At 47.3% G+C, this 16,008-nt stretch overlaps 19 non-coding genes and 1 pseudogene across 19 annotated transcripts; 16 read left to right on the top strand and 4 right to left on the bottom strand.

Annotated features, from left to right (window-relative positions):
* Window positions 1–273: 273 nt before the first annotated feature.
* Window positions 274–347, top strand: TRNAN-AUU (transfer RNA asparagine (anticodon AUU)). The gene has a single exon. It is a non-coding gene; the product is annotated as a tRNA-Asn (tRNA).
* A 5,368-nt stretch (window positions 348–5,715) lies between these two features.
* On the bottom strand, window positions 5,716–5,831 carry LOC134967858 (U5 spliceosomal RNA). The gene has a single exon (XR_010189207.1). It is a non-coding gene; the product is annotated as a U5 spliceosomal RNA (small nuclear RNA).
* Window positions 5,832–6,106: 275 nt separating this feature from the next.
* Window positions 6,107–6,222, bottom strand: LOC134967825 (U5 spliceosomal RNA). Its single transcript, XR_010189180.1, has one exon. It is a non-coding gene; the product is annotated as a U5 spliceosomal RNA (small nuclear RNA).
* A 578-nt stretch (window positions 6,223–6,800) lies between these two features.
* Window positions 6,801–6,916, bottom strand: LOC134967849 (U5 spliceosomal RNA). The gene has a single exon (XR_010189200.1). It is a non-coding gene; the product is annotated as a U5 spliceosomal RNA (small nuclear RNA).
* Window positions 6,917–7,186: 270 nt separating this feature from the next.
* Window positions 7,187–7,302, bottom strand: LOC134967821 (U5 spliceosomal RNA). Its single transcript, XR_010189177.1, has one exon. It is a non-coding gene; the product is annotated as a U5 spliceosomal RNA (small nuclear RNA).
* A 144-nt stretch (window positions 7,303–7,446) lies between these two features.
* Window positions 7,447–7,609, top strand: LOC134967774 (U1 spliceosomal RNA). Its single transcript, XR_010189154.1, has one exon. It is a non-coding gene; the product is annotated as a U1 spliceosomal RNA (small nuclear RNA).
* A 664-nt stretch (window positions 7,610–8,273) lies between these two features.
* Window positions 8,274–8,437, top strand: LOC134967411 (U1 spliceosomal RNA). Its single transcript, XR_010188895.1, has one exon. It is a non-coding gene; the product is annotated as a U1 spliceosomal RNA (small nuclear RNA).
* A 152-nt stretch (window positions 8,438–8,589) lies between these two features.
* Window positions 8,590–8,752, top strand: LOC134967558 (U1 spliceosomal RNA). The gene has a single exon (XR_010189013.1). It is a non-coding gene; the product is annotated as a U1 spliceosomal RNA (small nuclear RNA).
* A 674-nt stretch (window positions 8,753–9,426) lies between these two features.
* LOC134967314 (U1 spliceosomal RNA) lies at window positions 9,427–9,590 on the top strand. Its single transcript, XR_010188814.1, has one exon. It is a non-coding gene; the product is annotated as a U1 spliceosomal RNA (small nuclear RNA).
* Window positions 9,591–9,742: 152 nt separating this feature from the next.
* On the top strand, window positions 9,743–9,905 carry LOC134967581 (U1 spliceosomal RNA). The gene has a single exon (XR_010189032.1). It is a non-coding gene; the product is annotated as a U1 spliceosomal RNA (small nuclear RNA).
* Window positions 9,906–10,579: 674 nt separating this feature from the next.
* LOC134967528 (U1 spliceosomal RNA) lies at window positions 10,580–10,743 on the top strand. Its single transcript, XR_010188991.1, has one exon. It is a non-coding gene; the product is annotated as a U1 spliceosomal RNA (small nuclear RNA).
* A 152-nt stretch (window positions 10,744–10,895) lies between these two features.
* Window positions 10,896–11,058, top strand: LOC134967546 (U1 spliceosomal RNA). Its single transcript, XR_010189005.1, has one exon. It is a non-coding gene; the product is annotated as a U1 spliceosomal RNA (small nuclear RNA).
* A 671-nt stretch (window positions 11,059–11,729) lies between these two features.
* Window positions 11,730–11,893, top strand: LOC134967320 (U1 spliceosomal RNA). The gene has a single exon (XR_010188820.1). It is a non-coding gene; the product is annotated as a U1 spliceosomal RNA (small nuclear RNA).
* A 152-nt stretch (window positions 11,894–12,045) lies between these two features.
* On the top strand, window positions 12,046–12,187 carry LOC134967726 (U1 spliceosomal RNA; annotated as a pseudogene).
* A 695-nt stretch (window positions 12,188–12,882) lies between these two features.
* Window positions 12,883–13,046, top strand: LOC134967291 (U1 spliceosomal RNA). The gene has a single exon (XR_010188796.1). It is a non-coding gene; the product is annotated as a U1 spliceosomal RNA (small nuclear RNA).
* Window positions 13,047–13,198: 152 nt separating this feature from the next.
* On the top strand, window positions 13,199–13,361 carry LOC134967579 (U1 spliceosomal RNA). The gene has a single exon (XR_010189031.1). It is a non-coding gene; the product is annotated as a U1 spliceosomal RNA (small nuclear RNA).
* Window positions 13,362–14,034: 673 nt separating this feature from the next.
* LOC134967532 (U1 spliceosomal RNA) lies at window positions 14,035–14,198 on the top strand. The gene has a single exon (XR_010188994.1). It is a non-coding gene; the product is annotated as a U1 spliceosomal RNA (small nuclear RNA).
* A 152-nt stretch (window positions 14,199–14,350) lies between these two features.
* Window positions 14,351–14,513, top strand: LOC134967557 (U1 spliceosomal RNA). Its single transcript, XR_010189012.1, has one exon. It is a non-coding gene; the product is annotated as a U1 spliceosomal RNA (small nuclear RNA).
* Window positions 14,514–15,187: 674 nt separating this feature from the next.
* Window positions 15,188–15,351, top strand: LOC134967391 (U1 spliceosomal RNA). The gene has a single exon (XR_010188878.1). It is a non-coding gene; the product is annotated as a U1 spliceosomal RNA (small nuclear RNA).
* A 152-nt stretch (window positions 15,352–15,503) lies between these two features.
* LOC134967681 (U1 spliceosomal RNA) lies at window positions 15,504–15,666 on the top strand. The gene has a single exon (XR_010189096.1). It is a non-coding gene; the product is annotated as a U1 spliceosomal RNA (small nuclear RNA).
* The last annotated feature ends 342 nt before the right edge of the window (window positions 15,667–16,008 follow it).

The raw sequence follows: 16,008 nt of genomic DNA, 5'->3' as shown, positions 1-16,008 counted from the left end.
CAGTTTTGGATTACTTTAATTAACAAAAAACAATGCATATAGCAGAGGATAGTTTCAATCTGCCTACCTCTGGGTTATGGGCCCAGCATGCTTCCGTTGCAGTACTCTGCTGCTCATGTAAGTGCAAGAGATCCTGAAGCACTCACTCATCATGGGAAAGTAGCAATGTGTTTCTTACAAAAACTCTCCAGATTATTTACTTTTTAAAGTTTTTCTAGGAAACGTTCTAGATGAATGCTTATTAGCCTTTGTCAGAATGTACTTTTACGAGGTGTCTCTGTGGTGCAATCGGTTAGCATGTTTGGCTATTAACCAAAAGGTTGGTGGTTCAATCCCACCCAGGGATGTAATTGACCTTGTGATCAGATTTTGGTGATCTTTAAGTAGACAAGTCAAAATTTCAAACCCCCTCTTATGGTGTAGGGTACCTGGCCTTCTCTGATGTGATCAGAGTTAGATTTGATTAAGTGATTTTATAAAAAACAGCTAGGAAGCACAATTTAGCAGTGGGTTGCAGAGAAAAAAAAATATGCTGGCAGAAAAGTCCAATTGAGTGATTAAACAGCTCTTCATTTTCTGACTTTATTTTTATGCTAACAAATTTGCTCTCTGAAAAGTGTCCACAAAGCCAAGTCTCTGATTAACACCTTTGTAGGAATGTTTTTTCACCTATTACTGAATTAAACTTGCTACATTGGAAAGGCAGCAAGATGCATCCTCATTTCAATGTCTACTGAAATAATACAGGTTGACACCAGGAAACATAAACGTTACTGCATCCTTGCTGCTTTCTCATGTGGAAGTCTGTTTAATGTGAAAACAAGGTAATATCTAATCAGCACACAGGTAAGGAATTAAGAAAATCTTTCTTTATGGGTGAAGATGTTTCTCACAAAATTGTTGTCCCAATGCATCATTGAAATTCAAGATGGAAGATGATTTTAATATATCACTTGTACATTTTGCATTGCTCTTCTGGTGACAATGTAGTTTGTTTTTGTCAATTACCATTTCAGTAATAGGGTAAAGAAAATTAAGTGGATTTTTTAAAGAAAACAATGCTGTCAATATACTATTAAAACAAATTAAAATTATAAAAGTTATTGTACTTTAAGTAAAAATAAAAGAGCCAAAATATCAATCCCAGTTTTTGATTACTTTAATTATAAAAAAAAAAAATGCACATAGCAGAGGATAGTTTCGATCAATCGACCTCTGGGTTATAGGCCCAGCATCCTTCCATTGCACTACTCTGCTGCTCATGGAAGTCCGAGAGATCCTGAAGACTAAATTGATTAAAGGCCTAAAAGTACTGGACTATAAGGAAAGACTTACTAGGCTGAATATGTATACACTAGAAAAGAGGTGCCTAAGAGGAGATATTATTAATATCTTCAAATATGTAAAGATACATAACAAAGAGTTATCAGAGGAATTATTTATTAAAAGAACACGTGGTCACTCGCTGCGACTGGAGGAAAGTTCAGAACGCAATGGAGGAAAGGTTTCTTCACTGTTAGGGCAATCAGGATGTGGAATTCCCTGCCAGGGAAGGTGGTAATGGCGGACTCTGTAATTGGATTTAAAAAAAGAATGGATACATTTCTGAATGAAAAAGCTATCCAAGGTTATAATACTTAAAATATCAACATGGTTAATCCGGGGGTAACATGAGTTATAGTAGCTAACTAGTCATAAAACATTATTCAGCAAGTATGTAGAATCATCACAACTTAAAACAGGTTGAACACGATGGGCAATTTGCCTCTATTCAACCTCAAAAACTATGTTACTATATGTTACTATATTACTATGTTACTGTAGTATACAGAACACCACAATGCAATGAGCAGTGATAGTGAGCACTGATGAGGATACTAGAACTGACACTGAGCAGCAAGATGCAGCACTGGACTATTAGTAATGTACTGTAGTATGCTGAGCACCACAATGCAGCACAAGACAATGAGCAGTGATACTGAGCACTGATGAGGATACTACTGAGAATTGACACTGAGCAGGAGAGACACACTACTAGTATTACTGAGCAGCAATAAGTAACCACTGATACTGAGCACTGATATTGAGATTTCCACTGAGAGAACATAGCCACGTCCTCTCCGCTCTCTCTTCAATGCACAAGTAAAAATGGCGGCAACGCGCAGCTCTTTATATGGAATCCAAATCTCGCGAGAATCCGACAGCGGGATGATGACATTTTCCCTTGTTCAGGTTTTCCGAGTCAGGCGGGAACAACCGAGCCTGCCTCAGACCAGTGTAAACCACGTGGAGTTCGTGGGGAATTCGGTTCTCGGAGAACCGAACCCGCTCCTCTCTACCTTATACCCATCAATTTTTTTATTTTCAATCTAAGCCCCTGCAGTTTTCTGTAAGCATCTGCTTCGCTATGATGATCAACAAGTCACAAGGGCAAACACTCAGGGCTTGAGGCATAGATCTTAGGACCAGCTGCTACAAGCATGGCAGAGGTGTCACTATCACTGGTGACACCCAGAGAGGTGGCGAGGGAGATTGTAATGCAGTGCGTGCAAATAAGCAGCGCAATGGTAAAAAGGAGGCATGATTTCATAGGTAGGGGCGTGGCCTGGTGGCCTGAATCTACATTTTGTTGCTCCGGGTGTCCCGGGGGTTGGGGGCTGCACCCGGGGAAAAGTGTGTAAGCGGTGCTGGCTCCTGCACAGTGACAGGGCATGGCCACCCAGTATGACACCTCCCTTCTTGACCATGCTGTAATTGCAGTCGCACTTCAGTTCAGCGTGATCATAAACAATGGTGTAGCCTCCTGCTGGTGCAGACTGTATGTGCGCGCAGGAAGCCGCCACCATTTTTGTGATCACAGCGGCTGAATGTGATGTCATACAGCCGCTGTGACCACGCCCCCTGTGTCTCCTCCATTGCAGACCCCATTTTGAAGCCTTGCCCCCGCACTGCTCCATCCCTGACTTGGAAATGGAGTGTTGCTGACCCCACTCTCCCCCCCTGCCCCGATTGACAGGCAGAGGCGATCGCATGCAGGCACATGCGTATGCTCTTAGCAATTTTTGCAGTTGGATCGCTTATTGTGATTGCAATCCAACCTGAATCAGGCCCTATTACCTATCACAATGCGCTGCGGGCAGTACAAAATTGGGTTAATATAGGAGAAAAACCCCCAGACCTGTGCTCCTTAACTGTACCTGGTGGCTAGTGGAGCGGCTGCCCAGTAATCAGTGTCCACCCCAGTGCACACACGGCCCACCCCCTACGGCCACGCTCCCCTTAATCAGCGGCCTCGTGATCCGGAAGGGCGGTGTGTGTGTGACTGACCTTAGGAAGAAACCGGAGCCTCCGCTGCAGTGACCCAGCAACCAGGGCACGGGAGTATACAGCGCCGCTGGGAGTGATGAAGCTGCAGTAAAGATGTCTATTAGACCTAGCCTGCTGCAGCCCTTGTAGATTCTCATAAAACAAGTTCTTCTTTTCTTGTCAAAATTAATAGCTAAGAATAGGCTGCCTGAGGCAGGCCCCTGTTAAGTGGCCTGCTACTGAAGGCACCAACTACAAACTGAGCTCCCTGTTCATGGAAGCGGGGTTATAGAGGAGGATGCGCTGAGCATCTTGGGAACAGTCAAAAGCTTTGAGCCGGTTGGTGCCTCAGATCAAGATCCTACTCTACACCCCAATGTGAATCCTTGTGGAGTCCAGTGTACCCCACAGAAGAAATTAATGTGTCACACCCATTGGCAGCAACCTTAGAATAGCTGCTGACGGGCACAATTGAGAAAGGAAGGGGGGGGGGATTTGAATCCAGCACATAGATGCAATTCAAATATGTAATTTGTACCTTCCTATTTTAAAATATAATGGATGAACCTCACCCTGTGAGAACAATCTTCATGATCAAGAGATCTAATATGTAAAATAAGTATGAGTTGGGATAGGGCTGGGGAGGGTGGCAGCTCGGGCAGCCCCTCCCCCGTCAAGTTAAGGAGATTCAACTGAGGAAGCACAAGGGAACTCTCGTCTGGGGACAACAACTGCAGGGAGACCACATCTTTTCAGATGAACATGGGAGGGCGGAAGGCTGCCTAATACTGAAGCACCATCAAATATCAAACCATATCCAACAACTAGTACAAGCATTCCTGGGGGAAGGTCTGCAGCAGACGGATTTGCATACGGTGATGTCATCCAAGCAGTGGGCCAAAGTTGTCTGGAACCCTCATCTGCATATAAAAAGAGAAAAGGGGCATGCAGGGCATGGCGGCCTTTTGCAGTGCTTGGATGACCCCTAGTTCGCATTAAACACCCCCACCCTCCTTTGGTGTGGGGCTCATGTTGGCCATGCCCCATCCCCTGAAGCATTCATGCTGATTTCTTGCAGCAGCTGGGCACTGTAACAGCTCCAGAGCTGTTCTGTAAGGCAAGTAAAAGGGTGTGGGCCCTGCAGCACCACCTGTAGTTCGCATTGTGCGTTGGAAGGCACAAAGTAAGCAGACGGGAGGAGAAGTCAGGATAGTACACAAGGGCATCCTTTTCTCTTAGTCCGTAGAGGATGCTGGGGTCACATTAAGAACCATGGGGTATAGACGGGATCCGCAAGAGACATGGGCACTTTAAGACTTTCAAAGGGTGTGAACTGGCTCCTCCCTCTATGCCCCTCCTCCAGACTCCAGTTATAGGAACTGTGCCCAGGGAGACGGACATTTCGGGGAAAGGATTTATTGTTAAACTAAGGTGAGCATCTTACCAGCTCACACCTTAAGCATGCCGCAGAACGTGGCATTCAACAGAACACAAGCCAACGGCATGAACAATTGCAGCAAAAAGCTGACCAGAACCGTAACACAACATGTGTATAACCACAAGTAATAACTGCAGACACAGTATGGACTGGGACGGGTGCCCAGCATCCTCTACGGACTAAGAGAAAAGGATTTACCAGTAGGTATAAAAATCCTATTTTCTCATACGACCTAGAGGATGCTGGGGTCACATTAAGAACCATGGGGTTATACCAAAGCTCTTGAACGGGTGGGAGAGTGCGTACGACTCTGCAGCACCGAATGACCCAACTTGAGGTTATCATCAGCCAAGGTATCAAACTTGTAAAACTTAGCAAAAGTGTTTACTAAATAGCTGCTCGGCAAAGTTGCAATGCCGAGACTCCCCGACCAGCTGCCCAGGATGAACCCACCTTTCTAGTAGAATGGGTCTTCACCTAATTCAGTAACGGCAATCCTGCCGTGGAATGAGCATGCTGAATCTTACCACAGATCCAGCGCATAATGGTCTGCATGGAAGCAGGACACCCAATCCTGTTGGGAGCATACAGGACAAACAGAGCCTCTGTTTTCCTAATCTGAACCGTTCTGGTGACATAAATTTTCAAAGTTCTGACCACAGCCAGAGACTTTGACTCAACGAAGGTGTCAGTGGCCAAAGGCACCATGTGGAAAGATGAACCACCTTTGGCAGAAATTGTTGACGTGTCCTCAATTCTGCTCTATCTTCATGAAAGATCAAATAAAGGCTCTTGTGATACTGCATGGTTTGTACTGTTTTCCATGTGCTCCCAGATCTTTCAAGCAAGTAGCATGGTCAAGAAAGTTCTGTTTGAAAAGAAACAAACATTTACTGTCATTGTTATGCAAATAAACTTACATTAAAGCTAACAAGAAAGCACACTCGTTCTGTCTTTAAACTGATAAAAGAAACCCCAATAATATGGGGCATGCAAAAATTGAGATAAAACTCAGTTTTGCTCCTCTCCACGGAAATATTTAATAAAAGGCGAAATATTTGTTAGTTCTGAAGAGAAACCAGAGCATGACCAAGATTCCACCTGTCGCCTGAGTGCCATGCCAGCAGTTCTCATTCAGCTCAAAGTGAGCACCCAATTTGAATGAAAGAAAGCAGATTTCTCACCAGGCTTCCCCTTGCTATAAACATGGTTTGTACTCTTTTCCATGTGCTCCCAGATCTTTCAAACAATTAGTGTGGTCAAGAAAGTTCTGTTTGAAAAGAAACAAACATGTACTGTCATTTCTATGCAAATGAGCTTACATTAAAGCACACTCGTTCTATCTTTAAACCGATAAAATAAAACCCCAATAAGATGGGGCATGCAAAAATTGAGATAAAACTCAGTTTTGCTCCTCTCCACTGAAATCTTTAGTAAAAGGCGAAAGATTTGTTCGTTCTGAAGAGAAACCAGAGCATGACCAAGATTCCACCTGTCGCCTGAGTGCCATGCCAGCAGTCCTCATTCAGCTCAAAGTCAGCACACAATTTGAAAGAAAGAAAGCAGATTTCTCACCAGGCTTCCCCTTGCTATAAGCATGGGGGGTAATTCCAAGTTGATCGCAGCAGGAAATTTTTTAGCAGTTGGGCAAAACCATGTGCACTGCAGGGGGGGCAGATATAACATGCGCAGAGAGAGTTAGATTTGGGTGGGTTATTTTGTTTCTGTGCAGGGTAAATACTGGCTGCTTTATTTTTACACTGCAATTTAGATTGCAGATTGAACACACCCCACCCAAATCTAACTCTCTCTGCACATGTTATATCTGCCCCCCTGCAGTGCACATGGTTTTGGCCAACTGCTAAAAAAATTCCTGCTGCGATCAACTTGGAATTACCCCCATGGTTTGTACTCTTTTCCATGTGCTCCCAGATCTTTCAAGCAATTAGTGTGGTCAAGAAAGTTCTGTTTGAAAAGAAACAAACATTTACTGTCATTTCTATGCAAATGAGCTTACATTAAAGCACACTCGTTCTGTCTTTAATCCGATAAAAGAAACCCCAATAAGATGGGGCATGCAAAAATTGAGATAAAACTCAGTTTTGCTCCTCTCCACTGAAATCTTTATTAAAAGGCGAAAGATTTGTTCGTTCTGAAGAGAAACCAGAGCATGACCAAGATTCCATCTGTCGCCTGAGTGCCGTGCCAGCAGTCCTCATTCAGATCAAAGTGAGCGCCCAATTTGAAAGAAAGCAGATTTCTCACCTGTCTTCTCCTTGCTATAAGCATGGTTTGTACTGTATTCCATGTGCTCCCAGATCTTTCAAGCAAGTAGCATGGTCAAGAAAGTTCTGTTTGAAAAGAAACAAACATTTACTGTCATTTCTATGCAAATGAGCTTACATTAAAGCACACTCATTCTATCTTTAAACCGATAAAAGAAACCCCAAAAAGAAGGGGCATGCAAAAATTGAGATAGAACTCGGTTTTGCTCCTCTCCACGGAAATCTTTAGTAAAAGGCGAAAGATTTGTTCGTTCTGAAGAGAAACCAGAGCATGACCAAGATTTTTATCTGAAAATATGTGTTCTCCCTGCAGTTGTTGTCCCCAGATGAGAGTTCCCTTGTGCTGCCTCAGTTGAATCTCCTTTACTTGACAGGGGGGTGCTCGAGCAGCGACCCTCCCCAGCTCTAGCCCAACTCCTACTTACCTGCTAGGTGAGATACTATGATCATGAAGGTGCTTCTCCCAGGGCAAGGCTCACCCATTGCACTCTGGGTGTGCTGCTTCTGCGATTTCCCCAAATGTGGGAAACTTGACTGCATAATTTGAGTTTCCCCTGGTCGGCTCTCGTATAATTCAGATCTCTTTGTCTGAGGTCTCTCTCCAGCCTAGTTTGCTGTATGTTTCCACTTCTCTTTTCTTGAGCCGCTCCCTTCTATGCGCACTATCCTGACTTCTCCCGTCTGCTTACTTCGTGCCTTCCAACGCACAATGCAAACTACAGGTAGTGCTGCAGGGCCCACACCCTTTTACTTGCCTTACAGAGCGTCTCTGGAGCAGTTACAGTGCCCAGCTGCTGCAAGAAATCAGCTTGAATGCTTCAGGGGCTGGGGCATAGCCAACATGAGCCCCACACCGAAGGAGGGTGGAGGTGTGTAATGCGAACTAGGGGTCATCCAAGCGCCGCAAAAGGCCGCCATGCCCTGCACGCCCCTTGTCTCTTTTCATATGCAGACGAGGGTTGAAGCCAACTTTGACCCACTGCTTGGATGACATCACCATATGCAAATCCATCTGCTGCAGGCCTTCCCCCAGGAATGCTTGCACTAGTTGTTGCATTTGGTTTGTTGTTTGGGGGTGCTTCAGTATTAGGCAGCCTTCTGCCCTCCCATGTTCATCTGAAAATATGTGTTCCCCTGCAGTTGTTGTCCCCAGATGAGAGTTCCCTTGTGCTGCCTCAGTTGAATCTCCTTTACTTGACAGAGATGTGCCTGAGCATCGGCCCTCCCCAGCCCTATCCCAAATCATACTTATTTTGCATAGGAGATACCATGGTCATGAAGATTGTTCTCCCAGGGTTAGGTTAATTCATTGCATTCTGGGTATACTGACCCCTGTGATTTCCCCAAATGTGGGAAACTCGACTGCATTGTTTGTGGTAGTGGGGGACTGTGTTTGTGCTTTCCTCTGGTCAGCTCTGGTAAAAGTCAGATTTCTTTGTCTCAGATCTTCCTCTAGCCTTGTTCTTCTTTCGAGAGTTCCCTTGTGCTGCCTCAGTTGGATCTCCTTCATTTGACAGGGGGGTGCCCGAGCAGCGACCCTCCCCAGCTCTAGCCCAACTCCTACTTACCTGCCAGGTGAGATACTATGATCATGAAGGTGCTTCTCCCAGGGCAAGGCTCACCCATTGCACTCTGGGTGTGCTGCCCCTGCGATTTCCCCAAATGTGGGAAACTTGACTGCATAATTTGTGTTTCCCCTGGTCGGCTCTCGTATAATTCAGATCTTTTTGTCTCAGGTCTCTCTCCAGCCTAGTTTGCTGTCTGTTTCCACTTCTTTTTTCTTGAGCCCCTACCTTTTATACCCTTGTGCACTATCCTGACTTCTCCTCCTGTCTGCTTACTTTGTGTCTTCCAATGCACAATGCAAACTACAGGTAGTGCTGCAGGGCCCACACCCTTTTACTTGCCTTACAGAGCAGCTGTGGAGCTGTTACAGTGCCAAGCTGCTGCAAGAAATCAGCTTGAATGCTTCAGGGGATGGGGCATGGCCAACATGAGCCCCACACCGAAGGAGGGTGGGGGTGTTTAATGCGAACTAAGGGTCATCCAAGCGCCGTAAAAGGCCGCCATGCCCTGCATACCCCTTTTCTCTTTTCATATGCAGATGAGGGTTCCAGCCAACTTTGGCCCACTGCTTGGATGACATCACCGTATGCAAATCCGTCTTCTGCAGAACTTCCCCCAGGAATGCTTGTACTAGTTGTTGCATTTGGTTTGTTGTTTGGGGGTGCTTCAGTATTAGGCAGCCTTCTGCCCTCCCATGTTCATCTGAAAATATGTGTTCTCCCTGCAGTTGTTGTCCCCAGATGAGAGTTCCCTTGTGCTGCCTCAGTTGAATCTCCTTTACTTGACAGAGATGTGCATGAGCAGCGGCCCTCCCCAGCCCTATCCCAAATCATACTTATTTTGCATAGGAGATACCATGGTCATGAAGATTGTTCTCCCAGGGTGAGGTTCATTCATTGCATTTTGGGTATGCTGACCCCTGTGATTTCCCCAAATGTGGGAAACTCGACTGCATTATTTGTGGTAGTGGGGGACTGTGTTTGTGCTTTCCTCTGGTCAGCTCTGGTAAAAGTCAGATTTCTTTGTCTCAGATTTTCCTCTAGCCTTGTTCTTCTTTCGAGAGTTCCCTTGTGCTGCCTCAGTTGGATCTCCTTCACTTTACAGGGGGGTACCCGAGCAGCGACCCTCCCCAGCTCTCGCCCAACTCCTACTTACCTGCCAGGTGAGATACTATGATCATGAAGGTGCTTCTCCCAGGGCAAGGCTCACCCATTGCACTCTGGGTGTGCTGCTCCTGCGATTTCCCCAAATGTGGGAAACTTGACTGCATAATTTGTGTTTCCCCTGGTCGGCTCTCGTATAATTCAGATCTCTTTGTCTCAGGTCTCTCTCCAGCCTAGTTTGCTGTCTGTTTCCATTTCTCTTTTCTTGAGCCGCTCCCTTCTATGCCCTTGCGCACTATCCTGACTTCTCCTCCTTTCTGCTTACTTTGAGCCTTCCAACGCACAATGCGAACTACAGGTAGTGCTGCAGGGCCCACACCCTTTTACTTGCCTTACAGAGCAGCTCTGGAGCTGTTACAGTGCCCAGCTGCTGCAAGAAATCAGCTTGAATGCTTCAGGGGCTGGGGCATAGCCAACATGAGCCCCACACCGAAGGAGGGTGGAGGTGTTTAATGCAAACTAGGGGTCAGCCAAGTGCCGCAAAAGGCCACCATGCCCTGCACGCCCCTTTTCTCTTTTCATATGCAGACGAGGGTTGAAGCCAACTTTGACCCACTGCTTGGATGACATCACCATATGCAAATCTATCTGCTGCAGGCCTTCCCCCAGGAATGCTTGCACTAGTTGTTGCATTTGGTTTGTTGTTTGGGGGTGCTTTAGTATTAGGCAGCCTTCTGCCCTCCCATGTTCATCTGAAAATATGTGTTCTCCCTGCAGTTGTTGTCCCCAGATGAGAGTTCCCTTGTGCTGCCTCAGTTGAATCTCCTTTACTTGACAGAGATGTGCCTGAGCAGCGGCCCTCCCAAGCTCTATCCCAAATCATACTTATTTTGCATAAGAGATACCATTGTCATGAAGATTGTTCTCCCAGGGTGCGGTTCGTTCATTGCATTCTGGGTATGCTGACCCCTGTGATTTCCCCAAATGTGGGAAACTCGACTGCATTATTTGTGGTAGTGGTGGACTGTGTTTGTGCTTTCCTCTGGTCAGCTCTGGTAAAAGTCAGATTTCTTTGTCTCAGATCTTCCTCTAGCCTTGTTCTTCTTTCGAGAGTTCCTTTGTGCTGCCTCAGTTGGATCTCCTTCACTTGACAGGGGGGTGCCCGAGCAGCCACCCTCCCCAGCTCTAGCCCAACTCCTACTTACCTGCCAGGTGAGATTGTATGATCATGAAGGTGCTTCTCCCAGGGCAAGGCTCACCCATTGCACTCTGGGTGTGCTGCCCCTGCGATTTCCCCAAATGTGGGAAACTTGACTGCATAATTTGTGTTTCCCCTGGTCGGCTCTCGTATAATTCAGATCTCTTTGTCTCAGGTCTCTCTCCAGCCTAGTTTGCTGTCTGTTTCCACTTCTCTTTTCTTGAGCCGCTCCCTTCTATGCCCTTGCGCACTATCCTGACTTCTCCCGTCTACTTACTTTGTGCCTTCCAACGCACAATGCGAACTACAGGTAGTGCTGCAGGGCCCACACCCTATTACTTGCCTTACAGAGCAGCTCTGGAGCTGTTACAGTGCCCAGCTGCTGCAAGAAATCAGCTTGAATGCTTCAGGGGCTGGGGCATACCCAACATGAGCCCCACACCGAAGGAGGGTGGAGGTGTTTAATGCGAACTAGGGGTCATTCAAGCGCCGCAAAAGGCCGCCATGCCCTGCATACCCCTTTTCTCTTTTCATATGCAGATGAGGGTTCCAGCCAACTTTGGCCCACTGCTTGGATGACATCACCGTATGCAAATCCGTCTTCTGCAGACCTTCACCCAGGAATGCTTTTACTAGTTGTTGCATTTGGTTTGTTGTTTGGGGGTGCTTCAGTAATAGGCAGCCTTCTGCCCTCCCATGTTCATCTGAAAATATGTGTTCTCCCTGCAGTTGTTGTCCCCAGATGAGAGTTCCCTTGTGCTGCCTCAGTTGAATCTCCTTTACTTGACAGAGATGTGCCAGAGCAGCGGCCCTCCCCAGCCCTATCCCAAATCATACTTATTTTGCATAGGAGATACCATGGTCATGAAGATTGTTCTCCCAGGGTGAGGTTCATTCATTGCATTCTGGGTATGCTGACCCCTGTGATTTCCCCAAATGTGGGAAACTCGACTGCATTATTTGTGGTAGTGGGGGACTGTGTTTGTGCTTTCCTCTGGTCAGCTCTGGTAAAAGTCAGATTTCTTTGTCTCAGATCTTCCTCTAGCCTTGTTCTTCTTTCGAGAGTTTCTTTTTGCTGCCTCAGTTGGATCTCCTTCACTTGACAGGGGGGTGCCCGAGCAGCGACCCTCCCCAGCTCTCGCCCAACTCCTACTTACCTGCCAGGTGAGATACTATGATCAGGAAGGTGCTTCTCCAAGGGCAAGGCTCACCCATTGCACTCTGGGTGTGCTGCCCCTGCGATTTCCCCAAATGTGGGAAACTTGACTGCATAATTTGTGTTTCCCCTGGTCGGCTCTCATATAATTCAGATCTCTTTGTCTCAGGTCTCTCTCCAGCCTAGTTTGCTGTCTGTTTCCACTTCTTTTTTCTTGAGCCCCTACCTTTTATACCCTTGTGCACTATCCTGACTTCTCCTCCTGTCTGCTTACTTTGTGTCTTCCAATGCACAATGCATACTACAGGTAGTGCTGCAGGGCCCACACCCTTTTACTTGCCTTACAGAGCAGCTCTGGAGCTGTTACAGTGCCAAGCTGCTGCAAGAAATCAGCTTGAATGCTTCAGGGGATGGGGCATGGCCAACATGAGCCCCACACCGAAGGAGGGTGGGGGTGTTTAATGCAAACTAAGGGTCATCCAAGCGCCGCAAAAGGCCGCCATGCCCTGCATACCCCTTTTCTCTTTTCATATGCAGATGAGGGTTCCAGCCAACTTTGGCCCACTGCTTGGATGACATCACCGTATGCAAATCCGTCTTCTGCAGAACTTCCCCCAGGAATGCTTGTACTAGTTGTTGCATTTGGTTTGTTGTTTGGGGGTGCTTCAGTATTAGGCAGCCTTCTGCCCTCCCATGTTCATCTGAAAATATGTGTTCTCCCTGCAGTTGTTGTCCCCAGATGAGAGTTCCCTTGTGCTGCCTCAGTTGAATCTCCTTTACTTGACAGAGATGTGCATGAGCAGCGGCCCTCCCCAGCCCTATCCCAAATCATACTTATTTGGCATAGGAGATACCATGGTCATGAAGATTGTTCTCCCAGGGTGAGGTTCATTCATTGCATTTTGGGTATGCTGACCCCTGTGATTTCCCCAAATGTGGGAAACTCGACTGCATTATTTGTGGTAGTGGGGGACTGTGTTTGTGCTTTCCTCTGGTCAGCTCTGGTAAAAGTCAGATTTCTTTGTCTCAGATTTTCCTCTAGCCTTGTTCTTCTTTCGAGAGTTCCCTTGTGCTGCCTCAGTTGGATCTCCTTCACTTTACAGGGGGGTACCCGAGCAGCGACCCTCCCCAGCTCTCGCCCAACTCCTACTTACCTGCCAGGTGAGATACTATGATCATGAAGGTGCTTCTCCCAGGGCAAGGCTCACCCATTGCACTCTGGGTGTGCTGCTCCTGCGATTTCCCCAAATGTGGGAAACTTGACTGCATAATTTGTGTTTCCCCTGGTCGGCTCTCGTATAATTCAGATCTCTTTCTCTCAGGTCTCTCTCCAGCCTAGTTTGCTGTCTGTTTCCACTTCTCTTTTCTTGAGCCGCTCCCTTCTATGCCCTTGCGCACTATCCTGACTTCTCCTCCTTCTGCTTACTTTGAGCCTTCCAACGCACAATGCGAACTACAGGTAGTGCTGCAGGGCCCACACCCTTTTACTTGCCTTACAGAGCAGCTCTGGAGCTGTTACAGTGCCCAGCTGCTGCAAGAAATCAGCTTGAATGCTTCAGGGGCTGGGGCATAGCCAACATGAGCCCCACACCGAAGGAGGGTGGAGGTGTTTAATGCAAACTAGGAGTCAGCCAAGTGCCGCAAAAGGACACCATGCCCTGCACGCCCCTTTTCTCTTTTCATATGCAGACGAGGGTTGAAGCCAACTTTGACCCACTGCTTGGATGACATCACCATATGCAAATCTATCTGCTGCAGGCATTCCCCAAGGAATGCTTGCACTAGTTGTTGCATTTGGTTTGTTGTTTGGGGGTGCTTTAGTATTAGGCAGCCTTCTGCCCTCCCATGTTCATCTGAAAATATGTGTTCTCCCTGCAGTTGTTGTCCCCAGATGAGAGTTCCCTTGTGCTGCCTCAGTTGAATCTCCTTTACTTGACAGAGATGTGCCTGAGCAGCGGCCCTCCCCAGCTCTATCCCAAATCATACTTATTTTGCATAGGAGATACCATTGTCATGAAGATTGTTCTCCCAGGGTGCGGTTCATTCATTGCATTCTGGGTATGCGGACCCCTGTGATTTCCCCAAATGTGGGAAACTCGACTGCATTATTTGTGGTAGTGGTGGACTATGTTTGTGCTTTCCTCTGGTCAGCTCTGGTAAAAGTCAGATTTCTTTGTCTCAGATCTTCCTCTAGTCCTGTTCTTCTTTCGAGAGTTCCTTTGTGCTGCCTCAGTTGGATCTCCTTCACTTGACAGGGGGGTGCCCGAGCAGCGACCCTCCCCAGCTCTAGCCCAACTCCTACTTACCTGCCAGGTGAGATACTATGATCATGAAGGTGCTTCTCCCAGGGCAAGGCTCACCCATTGCACTCTGGGTGTGCTGCCCCTGCGATTTCCCCAAATGTGGGAAACTTGACTGCATAATTTGTGTTTCCCCTGGTCGGCTCTCGTATAATTCAGATCTCTTTGTCTCAGGTCTCTCTCCAGCCTAGTTTGCTGTCTGTTTCCACTTCTTTTTTCTTGAGCCCCTCCCTTCTATACCCTTGTGCACTATCCTGACTTCTCCTCCTGTCTGCTTACTTTGTGCCTTCCGATGCACAATGCAAACTACAGGTAGTGCTGCAGGGCCCACACCCTTTTACTTGCCTTACAGAGCAGCTCTGGAGCTGTTACAGTGCCAAGCTGCTGCAAGAAATCAGCTTGAATGCTTCAGGGGCTGGGGCATGGCCAACATGAGCCCCACACCGAAGGAGGGTGGAGGTATTTAATGCGAACTAAGGGTCATCCAAGCGCCGCAAAAGGCCGCCATGCCCTGCATACCCCTTTTCTCTTTTCATATGCAGATGAGGGTTCCAGACAACTTTGGCCCACTGCTTGGATGACATCACTGTATGCAAATCCGTCTTCTGGAGACCTTCCCCCAGGAATGCTTGTACTAGTTGTTGCATTTGGTTTGTTGTTTGGGGGTGCTTCAGTATTAGGCAGCCTTCTGCCCTCCCATGTTCATCTGAAAATATGTGTTCTCCCGGCAGTTGTTGTCCCCAGATGAGAGTTCCCTTGTGCTGCCTCAGTTGAATCTCCTTTACTTGACAGAGATGTGCCTGAGCAGCGGCCCTCCCCAGCCCTATCCCAAATCATACTTATTTTGCATAGGAGATACCATGGTCATAAAGATTGTTCTCCCAGGGTGAGGTTCATTCATTGCATTCTGGGTATGCTGACCCCTGTGATTTCCCCAAATGTGGGAAACTCAACTGCATTATTTGTGGTAGTGGGGGACTGTGTTTGTGTTTTCCTCTGGTCAGCTCTGGTAAAAGTCAGATTTCTTTGTCTCAGATCTTCCTCTAGCCTTGTTCTTCTTTCGAGAGTTCCATTGTGCTGCCTCAGTTTGATCTCCTTCACTTGACAGGGGGGTACCCGAGCAGCGACCCTCCCCAGCTCTAGCCCAACTCCTACATACCTGCCAGGTGAGATACTATGATCATGAAGGTGCTTCTCCCAGGGCAAGGCTCACCCATTGCACTCTGGGTGTGCTGCTCCTGCGATTTCCCCAAATGTGGGAAACTTGACTGCATAATTTGTGTTTCCCCTGGTCGGCTCTCGTATAATTCAGATCTCTTTGTCTCAGGTCTCTCTCCAGCCTAGTTTGCTGTCTGTTTCCACTTCTCTTTTCTTGAGCCGCTCCCTTCTATGCCCTTGCGCACTATCCTGACTTCTCCCGTCTACTTACTTTGTGCCTTCCAACGCACAATGCGAACTACAGGTAGTGCTGCAGGGCCCACACCCTATTACTTGCCTTACAGAGCAGCTCTGGAGCTGTTATAGTGCCCAGCTGCTGCAAGAAATCAGCTTGAATGCTTCAGGGGCTGGGGCATAGCCAACATGAGCCCCACACCGAAGGAGGGTGGAGGTGTTTAATGCGAACTAGGGGTCATTCAAGCGCCGCAAAAGGCCGCC

This window comes from Pseudophryne corroboree, chromosome 10 (assembly GCF_028390025.1).
Source record: "Pseudophryne corroboree isolate aPseCor3 chromosome 10, aPseCor3.hap2, whole genome shotgun sequence".
In the NCBI taxonomy this organism is placed as follows: domain Eukaryota; kingdom Metazoa; phylum Chordata; class Amphibia; order Anura; family Myobatrachidae; genus Pseudophryne; species Pseudophryne corroboree.
Note: the sequence above shows the minus strand (reverse complement) of the source record. Positions and strands in the feature narration are given on the sequence as shown.